This window comes from Prionailurus viverrinus, chromosome A1 (genome assembly GCF_022837055.1).
Source record: "Prionailurus viverrinus isolate Anna chromosome A1, UM_Priviv_1.0, whole genome shotgun sequence".
Lineage (NCBI taxonomy): Eukaryota > Metazoa > Chordata > Mammalia > Carnivora > Felidae > Prionailurus > Prionailurus viverrinus.
Window position 1 is genome coordinate 32,901,250 of NC_062561.1, and position 17,687 is coordinate 32,918,936.

Below are 17,687 nucleotides of genomic sequence, written 5' to 3' on the forward strand. Positions count from 1 at the left end.
AATAATTCAGTATTGTATGATCAACAACATGTTTAGACATTCTCTTTACAATTTAACTTATTCTTTATCTGACACTGGCTGTTAATGCTCGCATTTGCTTTTCTTAATGTCTAGACAGTAGTTAGCTATTCAGCTGAAGAATTTTCTTTGATCATGCAAATGTAGTTCCCTGTTCCAGCTTCATTAAGTAATTGTTATGACTATTAAATATGCTCCATTTGATAAAGTATAAGGTTCTAATCACATGATTATTTCCTTCATTTGTGATTTTACTGAACAGAACAGTATTATCTAAATCAAGTCCTCACTGATGTTTATTTCCTTTGTGGGAATAGATAAAAGAATAAGAAAAGCTCATGATAAACACTATTGTGACTATTCCTTTGACTACAGCAACATAACTTTTATCGTAGGTTCAACTAGATGTTGTTCTACTTGCCTATAAGCCATCACTTCCATTGGTGTTATTTATGTGATACTTTCCTCAGAATTAAAAGGGAGAAATTAGTCTAATCTCTATTTGATAAATAACCTCATTTTTAAAAAGTTTTTTTGAGCTTCTACCATGAAAACTATTCTAAGAGACTTGTGATGCTTTTATATTTACTTCTTTTATCTTCAAAAATCAGTTTCTTAATACTAAAGGTGAGTTTAATTGGCTAGTATTGTAGAATTCACATTGTACTTTTATATGGGTTTTATAATATAAACTTCAAAAAAGAACAACTCCAAATATGTGAGGGAAATATGATTTCTATTATACATATGTAGAAAATACAGTTCATCTAAATAAAGCAAGTACACTTGGGCACTAATAGTAAATGCTTAAACTATACTAATGCCTTGTTTCCTTACATCCTTTAGTATGAATGGATATTTACACTATGTGATAACTATTCATATTGACAGAACACATTTGAATAATATTTAGATAACAATAGCAGTATGAAATATAAAATAAATGAAAATGGTAATTCTATATTAAAGGTAAAAATAACAATAAATAATTCTTATACCATATTTATTATATATTATTACTTTGCTATTCACATTATATTTTTATTCATTGCAAAACTCTCCATATAAGGTAAGAATGTCTCCATTTATAGTGAAGAAACAGCAGTTCTGGCAATTACTTATCCTTCCAAGATTAAAATAATCTCCATTAGTTAGATTAAACACAAAATAGTCCAACATTAAAGACCATAAGAGAGTTATACCCTCTGACTCAACCATCCAGAAATGAAGCCTGAGCCCTTAACTTGCTAGAGAGGTCTACATCATGAAAGCAGATTATCTTCTTTCCAGATTTTTGTTCTCCCATTAAATTTCTGCCATCCATTTCTCTAACCTCTACCCAGAAAAGAAGTCAGGCTTTCAATAAAACAGAACATAAGTTAGAAGCTAAACTTCTAAGCATGTTTCTCAATCTCTCTCTTCTGTCTCTCTAACCCCTTCCTTCCCCCCACATCTCTCAGTAAACTAAAAATATAAAAGGATGTGTGTATGAACTTAGAGTTCATGATAATCCATGTAAAATTTAGAGTTTAAAGTGAGGAGTATATCTATAAAATAATGGCCTTAATTGTTTCTATAGCCTGACAATAGCAATATCATAGGTACTAATATGCATCAGAAACATTTAGAAAATGCATTTGTTGACAATTGGGTGAATATTTTCCAAATATAATTATTCCTACAGTATTTTATTTCTTCTAAAAGTATTTATTAATGTTGCCATCTTAACTCTGTAACATTTCAATTATAATCCTTCCCAAGTCAAGAGGCATATAATCATATAAGATAAATTATATATGCATGAAATATCTTATGTTCTGTCTTCAAAACCAAGAACCTATAAACACTAGATAAAAGGGCGTGTGTATAATTGTGGAGAGGTTTCTTATTTATTACTTTATGCTTATTAACCTTTACTAATTATTTTAGGATCTGGTATTTGGGTCCTTTTTAATTATTCTGTCAAGAGAATGTCCTTATTTTCAAAGCACATGACTCTGCTTGATCCAATAAGCTTCATCTGATTATGGAGATCCACTTTCCTGTCTCCAGCATTGTTAATCATTTCATTACCAATAACTCTTTTACTATTACTTTAAAACATGCATATATATGTATATATATGTATACACATACTCATATACAAAGCCATATACTGAGAAAAGCAGAGAAAAATCTCTGTGAGCCTTACAGTTAACCTCTCTAACCCCTCAATTTCTGAACAAGTGAAACAGGAATAAGCATACCTCCTACAGTTTGGGGATTGGATAAGATTGTCCATATAAAGCACTTAGGTCAGTGCCTATTACTTGATAAGGATTAACTTGATGTTATCATTGTTGTCATTATTATGCCAGACTCCAGCTCAAATTTCTCTGTTTTACTGTTAAACAAACAACCTCAAATACATAGTGAATGGCATTCGTTTTCAAATCTGGCTATCCACCAATATCATCTAACCAGATTTTAACAACAACAACAACAACAGCAACAAAAAGAATCTGAGTTTTCTTTCCTGGGGATTGATTCAGTAGGGTTGCGTTAGATCCCAAACTTTATATCTTTAAAAACATGATCTTTGGGGCGCCTGGGTGGCTCAGTTGATAGAGTGTCCGACTTCGGTTCAGGTCATGATCTTATGGCTGGTGAGTTCGAGCTCCACGTCGGGCTCTGTGCTGACCGCTCAGAGCCTGGGGCCTGCTTCGGATTCTGTGTCTCCCCCTCTCTCTGCCCCTCCCCTGCTCATGCTCTCTCTCTCTGTCAAAAATAAATAAACATTTACAAAATTTAAAAAATAAAAATAAAAAAAATAAAAACATGATATTTGGTTTATCATGAAGGAGGTGGGCCTTTACAGGCCTTCTACAGTGTGAAGTTGCCTTTGCTTACCATTATTTATTTGGGTTCTCTTGTTCAAGGCTATAAGCTTCTGTATTTAAGAACTATACTATTGAATTCATCAATGTGGATAGAAGGACAAGGTCTGACTCTCACTAATCAATAAGTATGATAATTGTATGTGTATATGACAATTGTTAAATTTTCTGTATCATTCTATGAAATGATTGTTTTTAAGTAGGAGAAAGTTGAGGGTTTTTTTAATGCTTTTCAGAGATTATTTTTAAGAAGAAAAATCAATTAATTTCGACCTACTATAGTAACTGAATTAGTTGGTTTTCCTCTTTTATGTTTCTGGCTTTAGTATTACCTTCTATCCAACCCATCTTCAGTGTGTAGTTCTGTTTCTTCTGTACCTTTTCCTGTTTTAGAAATATCTACGTTATAATTTAATTCACATTTAAATCTATTTTTAATCTTCATTTATATTTGAGAGAGAGAGAGAGTGTGTGTATGTGTGTATGAGTGGGGGAGGGGCAGAGACTGAGACAGGATCTGAAACAGATCCAGGCTATAAACTGTAAGCACAGAGCCTGATGCAAGGCTCCAATGCATGCGCTGTGAGATCATGACCTGAACTAAAGTTGGACACTTAACCCACACTGAGGCACCCAGGCACCCCAATTTACATTCAAATCTATATTAACCTAGAAATGTCCCTTATTCATTATTCAGGTTTAATAAGAAAAATTAGCATGATTTTAGATATCCTTTTACAACATTTATGTTATTTACCAGATTAAATATAGAATTGCTCAAGAATTATATCCTGAAGAAGAATAAGGAATTGATATTGATCAAAGCTATCTTAATTGATTACTTTTATATTTAATTTGTGAAACATTAGATATCTACATTGTAGCTACATTAAAAAATATGTGTTTCTAAACACATCAGCTGCCCATTCAATGAGAATTTCCTCTAGTTAATATAAATTTTGATATTAATCTCACACCTAAACAGTGACATGTAATTAAAAATAAAGATAGGAAGTCACTGAAGACCATTATATATGAAATATAATTTGCATATATTATATATAAATATGTATAACTTTATGTAAATTATATATTTTATTTGCCTTCTCAGATTATTTTCCCCTTTTCTGCTTCCCAAAAGGTGAAACTTCATCCGATGATCTATATTATAGTAAGTAATCTCCATCTTATAATACAAAAGTTGACCACATAGCCCAGGTTGAACCATCCCATAAATTCCATCCTCCAGGGTAATGCTAGAAATGATCAGAGAAAAAAATATTATTTTCATGATAAACATACATATGAATACTATAGTCATTGGGAAAAATAAGAAGCCAAGTTTAGTAGAATACCAATGAAAGAAGGCAGGGTAAAGCAAGCAATAAAACTGGACCTTGGTGACAGTTTGTAGCTATTTGATCAAACTCGGCCAAAGATGAGAAATTCCACAAGAATTTTCAGTAATGAAGACCCATAGTATCAATTAATCATAATGTCAACCTTAAAAGTAAAACAGTCAATTATTTTACCCACAAAATGGGTTTATTTAGAAATAGCAGGGGACTTACAATTTGGAACAAGCTAGCTATGACAAAATCCATAGACAACTCCAGAGAAAAAGGAGAATAACACTCTATAAGAGGGAGATAGAGAGGACTGCTATTTAAAAAAAAAAAGTCCATTGGAGTAAAATGGAATTTCAAAGTGTAGTGGCTTTTTATTAGCTGAGTTGTAGCAATCTCTCGTTGGCTGGGCCTCTGGCAGGCAAGGAGAAAATCTTCCTTTCTTCTCCAGGAGTAGTAAATTAGTATGGATTGGGAAGATGAGCCAGGCAAGGTGGTTGGATCTCTTTGTGCTGAGGACTGTCATAGAGGACCCATCCTGTTGGAGTCTGTTATTGACACAAGCTATAGTGAGTGAGGGCTTCCCCTTCTGACTTCCTTATTCCATTTTTAAATGAGGTACACTATTAATTTTCAAAATATATACAATTAAAGCTGAGTTATCTATGAAGTATAGATATGTATATTCTAATTGATATACTCTTACCAAGGTGTAAAAATGACCATAGAATATTAGTGTCAAAATAAATTGTTATAACTTCATGGGAGGGAAGTTTGGCAACCTGTATAAGAATTTTCACAAATTTCCAGACACTACAGAGGTTTCACTTTTAGGTTTTATTTCAAAAATTAGATGTAAGTGTAAAAAGATATGTACACGGTGTGTTCACTGATAGTTTGATTTAAAGAATCAAGTGCCTGGCAATAGGAAATATGTTACAACATTTTTCTATACTTCGCAAAAACATAGAGCTATCAAAAGTACTGTTGTGTGCTACTTCAGAATTGGATCATAATTAGTCTATGTTAAATTACTGGTTGCAATACACAATATAAATATTCAGAACCATAATCACTAGTGATAAGGAGTAAATGATCTTTATTTTGTCCTTTACATGTAATTTATATATTTTCTATAATAGGTATACATACTTCTGTTATCATAAAATATTTATTTATAATATATGCATATTATTTATCCATAAATATGTATAAATATCTTTATAAAGCCTTTGCTGATAGTACCAACCAAAAAGGTTTTTCTTTTGTTTAAACTTATTTTTATTGAGATATAATTGACATAAAAGATTTATAAGCTTAATTAGGTATGTTGATTTGGTAAATTTCTGTATTGAAATAGATTATTACTATAGCATTAACTAACGCCTCTATTATGTGACATAATTATTATTTCATTTTTTGTCATATGAGCAATAAAACCGAATCTCTTAGCAGCTTTGAAGCTTATAGTACATTTATTTATAATCACTATGCCGTGCACTAGATATCTGGGATTTCTTTATCTACTAGTTCTAAATGTGTACTGGTAATCAATATATTCCTAATTCCCCAACACCACAGCGTCTAATAATCACCATTCAACTCTTACAAGTTCAGTTTTGGAGAGTCCACATGTAAGTGATATCATATGGCTTTCTCTGTCTGACTTATTTCACTTATAATGACCTAAAATTTAAATTCATCCTTGTTGTCACAAATGGCAAGATTTTCTTCATTCTCATGGCTGAGATACTATTACAGTGTGTGTGTGTGTGTGTGTGTGTGTGCGTGTAAAAACTTATTATCAGGGTGCCTGGTTGGCTCAGTCAGTGGAAAATGCGACTCATGATCTCAGGTCTCTGAGTTTGAGGCCCACGTTTGGTGTAGAGTAGAGATCACTTTAAAAAAGTAAAATCTTAAAAAAAAACTAAAAAAAACCAAAAAAACATAAAAAACCTTCTTTATCCATTCATCAGTTGACAGACACTTAATGTTTCCATATCTTGCCTGTTGTATATAATGCTGCAAGAAACATGAGAGTACATATATCTCTTCAACATCCTGTTTTAATTTCTTTCAGATATATACCCAGAAGTAGAATTGCTGGATCATATGTTAGCTCCGTTTTTAATTATTTTATTTTATTTTTCTTCAATATATGAAGTTTATTATCAAATTGGTTTCCATACAACTCCCAGTGCTCATCCCAAAAGGTGCCCTCCTCAATACCCATCCCCCACCCTCCCCTCCCTCCCACCCCCCCATCAACCCTCAGTTTGTTCTCAGTTTTTAAGAGTCTCTTATGCTTTGGCTCTCTCCCACTCTAACCTCTTTTTTTTTTTTCCTTCCCCTCCCGCATGGGTTTCTGTTAAGTTTCTCAGGATCCACCTAAGAGTGAAACCATATGGTATCTGTCTTTCTCTGTATGGCTTATTTCACTTAGCATCACATTCTCCAGTTCCATCCATGTTGCTACAAAGGGGCAAATTTCATTCTTTCTCACTGCCACGTAGTATTCCACTGTGTATATAAACCATAATTTCTTTATCCATTCATCAGTTGATGGATATTTAGGCTCTTTCGGTAATTTGCTATTGTTGAGAGTGCTGCTATAAACATTGGGGTACAAGTGCCCCTATGCATCAGTAATCCTGTATACCTTGGCTAAATTCCTAGTAGTGCTATTGCTGGGTCATAGGGTAGGTCTATTTTTAATTTTCTGAGGAACCTCCACTCTGTTTTCCAGAGCGGCTGTACCAGTTTGCATTCCCACCAACAGTGCAAGAGGGTTCCCATTTCTCCACATCTCTCCAGCCTCTATAGTCTCCTGATTTGTTCATTTTGGCCATTCTGACTAGTGTGAGGTGATATCTGAGTGTGGTTTTGATTTGTATTTCCCTGATGAGGAGCAACGTTGAGCATCTTTTCATGTGCCTGTTGGCCATCTGGATGTCTTCTTTAGAGAAGTATCTATTCATGTTTTCTGCCCATTTCTTCACTGGGTTATTTGTTTTTCGGGTGTGGAGTTTGGTGAGCTCTTTATACATTTTGGATACTAGCTCTTTGTCCAATATGTCATTTGCAAATCTTTTCCCATTCCGTTGGTTGCCTTTTAGTTTTATTGGTTGTTTCCTTTGTTGTGCAGAAGCTTTTTATCTTCATAAGGTCCCAGTAGTTCATTTTTGATTTTAATTCCCTTGCCTTTGGGGATGTGTCAAGTAAGAAATTGCTACGACTGAGGTCAGAGAGGTCTTTTCCTGCCTTCTACTCTAGGGTTTTGATGGTTTCCTGTCTCACATTCAGGTCCTTTATCCATTTTGAGTTTATTTTTGTGAATGGTGTGAGAAAGTGGTCTCGTTTCAATCTTCTGCATGTTGCTATACAGTTCGCCCAGCACCATTTGTTAAAGAGACTGTCTTTTTTCCATTCGATATTCCTTCCTGCTTTGTCAAAGATTAGTTGGTCATTCGTTTGTGGGTCTAGTTCTGGGGTTTCTATTCTATTCCATTGGTCTGTGTGTCTGTTTTTGTGCCAATACCATGCTGTCTTGATGATGACAGCTTTGTAGTAGAGGCTAAAGTCTGGGATTGTGATGCCTCCTGCTTTGGTCTTCTTCTTCAAAATTCCTTTGGCTATTCGGGGCCTTTTGTGGTTCCATATGAATTTTAGGATTGCTTGTTCTAGTTTTGAGAAGAATGCTGGTGCAATTTTGATTGGGATTGCATTGAATGTGTAGATAGCTTTGGGTAGTATTGACATTTTGACAATATTTATTCTTCCAATCCATGAGCATGGAATGTTTTTCCATTTCTTTATATCTTCTTCAATTTCCTTCACAAGATTTCTATAGTTTTCAGCATACAGATCTTTTATATCTTTGGTTAGATTTATCCCTAGGTATTTTATGCTTCTTGGTGCAATTGTGAATGGGATCAGTTTCTTTATTTGTCTTTCTGTTGCTTCATTATTAGTGTATAAGAATGCAACTGATTTCTGTACCTTGATTTTGTATCCTGCAACTTTGCTGAATTCATGTATCAGTTCTAGCAGACTTTGGGTGGAATCTATCGGATTTTCCATTTATAATATCATGTCATCTGCAAAAAGTGAAAGCTTAACTTCATCTTTGCCAGTTTTGATGCCTTTGATTTCCTTTTGTTGTCTGATTGCTGATGCTAGAACTTCCAACACTATATTAAACAACAGCAATGAGAGTGGACATCCCTGTCGTGTTCCTGATCTCAGGGAGAAAGCTCTCAGTTTTTCCCCGTTGAGGATGATGTTAGCTGTGGGCTTTTCATAAATGGCTTTTATGATCTTAATGTATGTTCCTTCTATCCCGACTTTCTTGAGGGTTTTTATTAAGAAAGGTTGCTGAATTTTGTCAAAGGCCTTTTCTGCATCGATATGATTCTTATCTTTTCTTTTATTAATGTGATGTGTCACATTGATTGATTTGTGAATGTTGAACCACCCCTGCATCCCAGGAATGAATCCCACTTGATCATGGTGAATAATTCTTTTTATAGGCTGTTGAATTCGATTTGCTAGTATCTTATTGAGAATTTTTGCATCCATATTCATCAGGGATATTGGCCTGTAGTTCTCTTTTTTTACTGGGTCTCTGTCTGGTTTAGGAATCAAAGTAATACTGGCTTCATAAAATGAGTCTGGAAGTTTTCCTTCCCTTTCTATTTTTTGGAATAGCTTGAGAAGGATAGGTATTATCTCTGCTTTAAATGTCTGGTAGAACTCCCCTGGGAAGTCATCTGGTCCTGGACTCTTATTTATTGGGAGATTTTTGATGACTGATTCAATTTCTTCACTGGTTATGGGTCTGTTCAAGCTTTCTATTTCCTCCTGATTGAGTTTTGGAAGCGTGTGGGTGTTTAGGAATTTGTCCATTTCTTCCAGGTTGTCCAGTTTGTTGGCATATAATTTTTCATAGTATTCCCTGATCATTGCTTGTATCTCTGAGGGATTGGTTATAATAATTCCATTTTCATTCATGATTTTATCTATTTGGGTCATCTCCCTTTTCTTCTTGAGAAGCCTGGCTAGAGGTTTATCAATTTTGTTTATTTTTTCAAAAAACCGACTCTTGGTTTCGTTGATCTGCTCTACAGTTTTTTTAGATTCTATATTGTTTATTTCTGCTCTGATCTTTATTATTTCTCTTCTTCTGCTGGGTTTAGGCTGTCTTTGCTGTTCTGCTTCTAGTTCCTTTAGGTGTGCTGTTAGATTTTGTATTTGGGATTTTTCTTGTTTCTTGAGATAGGCCTGGATTGCGATGTATTTTCCTCTCAGGACTGCCTTCGCTGCATCCCAAAGCGTTTGGATTGTTGTATTTTCATTTTCGTTTGTTTCTATATATTTTTTAATTTCTTCTCTAATTGCCTGGTTGACCCACTCATTTGTTAGTAGGGTGTTCTTTAACCTCCATGCTTTTGGAGGTTTTCCAGACTTTTTCCTGTGGTTGATTTCAAGCTTCATAGCATTGCGGTCTGAAAGTATGCATGGTATGATTTCAATTCTTGTATACTTATGAAGGGCTGTTTTGTGACCCAGTATGTGATCTATCTTGGAGGACGTTCCATGTGTACTCGAGAAGAAAGTATATTCTGTTGCTTTGGGATGCAGAGTTCTAAATATATCTGTCAAGTCCATCTGATCCCATGTATCATTCAGGGCCCTTGTTTCTTTATTGACCATGTGTCTAGATGACCTATCCATTTCTGTGAGTGGGGTGTTCAAGTCCCCTGCAATTACCACATTCTTATCAATAAGGTTGCTTATGTTTGTGAGTAGTTGTTTTATATATTTGGGGGCTCCGGTATTCGGCACATAGACATTTGTTATTGTTAGCTCTTCCTGATGGATAGACCCTGTGATTATTATATAATGTCCTTCTTCATCCCTTGTTACTGCCTTTAACTGAAAGTCTAGTTTGTCTGATATAAGTATGGCTAGTCCAGCTTTCTTTTGACTTCCAGTGGCATGATAGATAGTTCCTCATCCCCTCACTCTCAATCTGAAGGTGTCCTCAGGTCTAAAATGAGTCTCTTGTAGACAGCAGATAGATGGGTCTTGTTTTTTTATCCATTCTGATACCCTATGTCTTTTGGTTGGCACATTTAGTCCATGTACATTCAGTGTTATTATAGAAAAATATGGGTTTAGAGTCCTTGTGATGTCTGTAGGTTTCATGCTTGTAGCGATGTCTCTGGTACTTTGTCTCACGGGATCCCCCTTAGGATCTCTTGTAGGGCTGGTTTAGTGGTGACAAATTCCTTCAGTTTTTGTTTGTTTGGGAAGACCTTTAACTCTCCTTCTATGCTAAATGACAGACTTGCTGGATAAAGCATTCTCGGCTGCATATTTTTTCTGTTCATCACATTGAAGATCTCTTGCCATTCCTTTCTGGCCTGCCAAGTTTCAGTAGAGAGATTGGTCACGAGTCTTATAGGTCTCCCTTTATATGTTAGAGCACGTTTATCTCTAGCTGCTTTCAGAATTTTCTCTTTATCCTTGTATTATGCCAGTTTCACTATGATATGTCGTGCAGAAGATCAATTCAAGTTACGTCTGAAGGGAGTTCTCTGTGCCTCTTGGATTTCAATGCCTTTTTCCTTCCCCAGATCCGGGAAGTTCTCAGCTATTATTTCTTCAAGTACCCCTTCAGCACCTTTCCCTCTCTCTTCCTCCTCTGGAATACCAATTATGCGTATATTATTTCTCTTTAGTGCATCACTTAGTTCTCTAATTTTCCCCTCATACTCCTGGATTTTTTAATCTCTCTTTTTCTCAGCTTCTTCTTTTTCCATAATTTTATCTGCTAGTTCACCTATTCTCTCCTCTGCCTCTTCAATCCGAGCCATAGTTGTCTCCATTTTATTTTGCAACTCGTTGATAGCATTTTTTAGCTCCTCCTGGCTGTTCCTTCGTCCCTTGATCTCTATAGCAAGAGATTCTGTGCTGTCCTTTATACTGTTTTCAAGCCCAGCGTTTAATTTTATGACTATTATTCTAAATTCACTTTCTGTTATATTGCTTAAATCCTTTTTGATCAGTTCGTTAGCTGTTATTTCCTGGACGTTTTTCTGAGGGGAATTCTTCCGTTTCATCATTTTGGATAGTCCCTGGATAGTCCCTGTGCTGTCTTGTGTAAGGTGCATTCGTGGGTGGGGCCGCGGTCAGAACTGATGTCTGCCCCCAGCCCACCGCTAGGGCCACAGTCAGACTGGTGTGTGCCTTCTCTTCCCCTCTCCTAGGGGCGGGATTCACTGTGGGGTGGTGTGGCCCGTCTGGGCTACTTGCACACTGCCAGGCTTGTGGTGCTGGGGATCTGGCGTATTAGCTGGGGTGGATTGACAAGGTGCAGGGGGGGCAGGAGGGGCAGGCTCAGCTCGCTTTTCCTTCAGAGATCCGCTTTGGGAGGTGCCCTGCTGCACCAGGAGAGAGTCAGACCCACAGGAGGGATGGATCCGCAGAAGCACAGCTTTGGGTGTTTGTGCGGTGCAAGCAAGTTCCCTGGCAGGAACCGGTTCTCTTTGGGATTTTGGCTAGGGGATGGGTGAGGGAGATGGCGCTGGCGAGCACCTTTGTTCCTCACCAAGCTGAGCTCTGTCGTCCGGGACTGAACAACTCTCCCTCCCGTTGTTCTCCAGCCCTCCTGTTCTCCGAGCAGAGCTGTTAGCTTATAACCTTCCAGATGTCAAGTCCTGCTTGTTGTCAGAACACCCTCCATCCGGCCCCTCCACTTTTGCCAGGCAGACTCGGGGTCTCTGCTTGGCCGGCGGGCCACCCTTCTGCCCTGGCTCCCTCCCGCCAGTCCGTGGAATGCGCACTGCCTCGCCATCCTTCCTACCCTCTTCCATGGGCCTCTCATCTGTGCTTGGCTCCGGAGACCCCGTTCTGCTAGTCTTCTTGTGGTTTTCTGGGTTAGTTAGCCAGGTGTAGGTGGAATCTAAGTGATCAGCAGGATGCATGGTGAGCCCAGCGTCCTCCTACTCCACCATCTTCCCAGGATCCTCCCATTTTTAATTTTTGGGGACCCTCCATACTGTTTTCCATAGTGACTAGAACTTTAAGAGACTACTATGCATAATTATATGCCAAAAAATTGGATAATCTAGAAGAAGTTGATATTTTGTTTTTAAAGATAAAATTTACCAAGACTGAATGAGGAAGAAGTAGAAAATCTGAAAAGACCAATAATGAGAAAAGAGATTGAATCAGTACTTTAAAATTTCCCAAGAAAGAAAACCCCAGGACCAGATGGCTTCACTGGTGAATTACAGCAAACATTTAAGAAGATTTAATGCCAATCCTTCTCAAATGCTTCCAAAAAAAAATTGAAGAGAAGGGAATACTTCCAAACTCATTTTGCAAGCTTAGTATTACCCTAAGCCAGGTAAAGATGCCACAAGAAGAGAAAACTATAGGCCAATATCCCTGATGAATATAGATACAAAATACTAGCAAACTGAATTAAAAAACACAGGAAAAGGATTATATACATGACGAAGTGGGATTTATCCCTAGGATGCAAGGATATTTCAGTATACACAAATCAATAAATGTGATATAATTCATTAATAGTATGAAATACAAAAGTCATGTGATCATGTCAATAGATGCAGTAAAGCATTTGACAAAATACAGCACTCTTTTTTTTTTTAAGTTTATCTATTTATTTTGAGAGAGGAGGAGAGAGAGAGAGTGGGGGAGGGGAAGAGAGATAGAATCCTAAGCAGGCTCTGCACTGATAGTAGTATTTGATGGGGCTCGAACCCACAAACTGTGAGATCATGACCTAAGCTGAAATCGAGTCACTTAACCAAGTGAGTCACCCCCCCAACATTCTTTCATGATCGAAACTCTCAATAAATTACATATAGAAGGGATGTAGCTCAATATAATAAAGGCTATATTCCACAAACCCACAATTAGCATCATATTCAATAGTTAAAAACAGAAATCTTTTTTTCTATGAGGAACAAGATGAAGGTAATCATTCTTAACAGTCCTGATTCAACATAGTACTGGGAGTCCTAGCCAGAGCATTAGGCAAGACAAATAAGTCATACAAATCAGAAAGGAAGAAGTACAATTGTCAGTATTTGCAGATGATATGATCTTATATTTGGAAAATCCTAAAGACTCAACACAGAAACTTAGAACCAATCAATGATTTCAGTATGTTTTCAGGATATAAAATCAACCTATTGCCTTGCTGCATACTAACAGTGAAACATCTGAAAAAGAAAGAAAGGAAACTATCCCATTCATAATAACATCAAAAACAATATAGTACTTAGGAATAAATTTAACCAAGGCAGTGAAAGATCTGTGCAATAAAAACTCTGAGACTTTGATGAAAGAAATTGAAGAAAACAAATGGAAAGATATTCCATGTTTATGAATTGGAAGAGTTAATATTTTTTCAAATATTATGCCAACCAAAGGTATCTATCCACTCAATGCAACCCTTATCAAAATTCTGATGGCATTTTTCACAGAAATAGAAAAATCAATCCTAAAAATTATGGGGAACTACGAAGGATCCCAAATAACTAATGCAGTGCTGAAGAAATAAGACAAACCAGAGACATCACAGTTTCTGCTTTCAAACTATACTACAAAGCCATGGTAGTTAAAACGGTATGATACTGACATAAAAATAGATGCATATTTGAAGGGACCAAAATAGAAAGCCCAGACATAGACACTTGCATGTATGTTCAACTAATATTAGACAACAGAGCTAAAAACACTCAATGGAGGAAGGATAGTCTCTCCTACAAATGATGCTGGGTAACTTGGTAAACACATGCAGAAAAAAAAGTCAAACCCCTATTTTATACTACTCACAAACATTAACTTGAAATGGATCAAAGACTTAAACAAAACACATGATAATGGAAAATTCCTAAACATAAAACATAGGCAGAAGCTCCTTGGCCTTGGAATAGGTAGTGATTTTGTTTTTTTGTTTGTTTGTTTTTTTGGATATAACATCGAAAGCTCAGGCAACAAAAGGAAATATAAACAAGTAGAACTATATCAAACTAAAAATTGTCTGCAAAGCAAAAGAAACAGTTGACAAAATGAAAAGGCAACATATAGAGTAGAGAAAACCATATATCTGATATGGGGTTAATATCCAAAATATATGAAGAGCTCATACAGCTCAATATCAAAAAGATAAATAATGTGATTTTTAAAAAAATGGGCTGAAGAATTAAGTAGACATTTTTCTAAAGACTATAATCAGGTGGACAAGAGGTAAAAGAAAAGACACTCAGCATCACTAATCATTAAAGGAAAGCAAATGAAAACCACAATGAGATATCACCTCTTACCTGTTTAGAATGGATCTTATCAGAAAGACTAGAGATAAGTGTTGGTGGGGATATAGAGATAAGGGGAGAAGATTTTTCTTATTAAAATTTGAGAAGGCTTTGGATGAGTTGCATTTTAAGATCTCTGTATCTGGCATGATATCAAACTAGGCATAGAAGTAGTTCAGCTATATCTTAGTTTCCAAATGAATAATAGAAATGATAAAACACCATTCCTAATCCACAGTGTAAAAAAAGTATTAGTTTTCTTTCAATCTAGAATAACAGTAATATTAAAAGTATTAATAGTCCAGGGAAATAAAAACAAGAACTTCTAAATAGTGAAATAGATGTCATACTCCAGGGAGTGATATCTAGATTCTAGAAATTGTCCTAACTCATACCTGGAAATACTCAGAGAAGGATGTAGCTTTCCATATAGCTGTTCAGTGCAAAATAGTTCAGCAGCTGAGGCCAGTGTAGTTATAGGAAAGCTGCAATTTCTGGGCGTCTCGGGTAAAAATTTATAATATAATCTGTTTATCTGGTCATGTGTTTGTGGGATGAGAGACATCTGGGAAAATAGTGTAACTCATGAACAACGCCATGAAACTTAAACTGAACGTTTATTTAATATATGAGTGCTTACCAGGTAAAATCTTTTTGCTTGAGGTATTAGACATGGTTTACCTAGGGTAAATATATATTGATCCTACAAAAGAGTACACTTAGGAGTGTGAAAGGGGTGCTAACTGGATGGACAGTAGGAGAACTGGCATAAAACAGGATGGTTGGCAGCAAACTTGAAGATTGGGTCACCCAAATGGTAAGATATCACAAGATTTCTTGCATTGTATGTTTTTTTTTAATTTTTTTAATGTTTATTTATTCTTGAGAGAGAGACAGACAGAGCATGAGTGGTGGAAGGGCAGAGAGAGAGAGAGGGAGAGGGAGACACAGAATCTGAAGCAGGCTTCAGACTCTGAGCTGTCAGCACAGAGCCCGACGACGCGGGGCTTGCACTCACAAGCCATGAGATCACTACCTGAGCTGAAGTTGGATCCCCAACTGAGTGAGCCACCCAGGTACCCCTGTATGTTTTTCGACCAAAAAATATTGCTAGCTCACTGAAAAGAAGACACGTTTTCAGAGTGTCTTATTTCCTTTTTAGTTACAGGCTCAGAGAAGTATGAATTCAATAAATATTTGCTGAATGAATTGATGAATAAATAAAAGAATGAATATCCTTAGTTTGTCTCTGAACCTTCCTTTTGTCAAAATTACTATACAAAAATGTATAAAGGAAATGAGTCAAAATTACTATACAAAAATGTATAAAGGAAATGAGAAGCTGTACAAAAAAAGTAGAACACCATAATTATAGCTCAAAAGAAATTAGAGGAAAACTAGAAAATGCTTTGTAATTTACACCTACGTTAACTGTGAATGTTAACAGATTAGGTATTCCATTTTTATTCACATAAATAAAAAATGATTTAAATTATTAATTATGCTAAGATTAACTAAAAAAGAAAGAATACTGGTTCTTAGCTAACTATAACGTTTTGACATAAAATGTAGTAAAATTTCTAACTTCAATCTTCCTATTATGTAAAAATGGAACTTTAAAGTAATGTCATAATAGTTACTAATTCTTTTGGAATTAATTATGGAATTAATCATCGTAGTATGACTCTCATTAGTACCACATTTGTGATATTTGGCATACACTATCACATTTGTTAAATTACCTTGAATATTTAATTAATTGATGTGATTATATAACTTTTGCCCTTTATATAAGTCAGAGTAAAAACATTATTTGTAGGTCTTTAGTTGCAATTGAATATATATTTTAAGGAAAATCATGAAATATGAGACATAATAAATCTAAATAAGACATAGATCACTTGTGATGAAGAATGAAAATTTATTTTTAAAGTGTTTCTGGAAGAAATAGTTTTTGTGTTGTTTATATAATAAACATATTTGTGTGTTGTTTATATAGTAAACATATTAAAAATGATTTTCTATCTTTTTTGAGAATTAACCAATTATGTAGGATAATATTCTTCTTTACAGATGGTAATATACCCATAATAACATCTGCTAGCATACAGTGTAATAGAGCATATATGGGGGAAACAGGGAAAGCATGGATTGATGATTTACATTGCTGCAATTAAGTAATAAATATGTGTTGTGTGGCGGGGCGTCTGGGTGGCTCAGTCAGTTGAGCATCCGACTTCAATTCAGCTCAGGTCATGATCTCACTGTCTGTGAGTTCAAGCCCCGCGTTGAGCTCTGTGCTGACAGCTCAGAGCCTGGAGCCTGCTTCGGATTCTGTGTTTCCCTCTCTGTCTGCCCCTCCCTGACTCATGGTCTGTCTCTCTCTCTGTCAAAAATAAATAAACGTTAAAAAAAATATGTGTTGTGTGGCTAAAACAAATATAGGGAGGAAGATAAGGAGGAAAGAGGTGAAATTAGAATGAGAGCAATAGAGATGGGTCAACTTTGAAGTACAAATAAGATGAAGAAGAAATTAAAGATAAGTACATAATGATTAATGGCAAGGAATAATCAGTAGGGACAGTGAGACAAATTTGAGGTGCTAAAAAGAGAGTAAAACTTACAAAGGCATTTGAATTATTGTTTACAGAGTTTTAATAAAATTATTTAGCTCCAGAGTTGGAAAAATGGGCCATTTTTATATGTCATTTCCAGTTGGGAACAAGTCACTGAGCGTTGGTAGTTTATTTTTCATTGAAAGGGAGAGGTAGTGATGAGAAGTGAGAGACTATTTTCATCCTAGAAAATAGATGGAGGAGAAAACTAGATTAAGAAAATGTCCCTATATATAAAGTGTACATGCTTTTGAAGAAGTAGAAAATATAGTGGTGAGTAGTACATATTTAGACAAAACTAACTATAGTCTTGTTGCAGGATGGCCTTGTGTATGCCGTATTTGTTTTATAAAGTTTATTTGATTTATTCAGTACAATCAATTTTATTATGCCCACTTGATAAAGGAATGATTTAGGCTGAATAGTCTGTGATGGGAATATTCATAGCACTAGAATGGTCAAAGTTAACTGATTTTAATC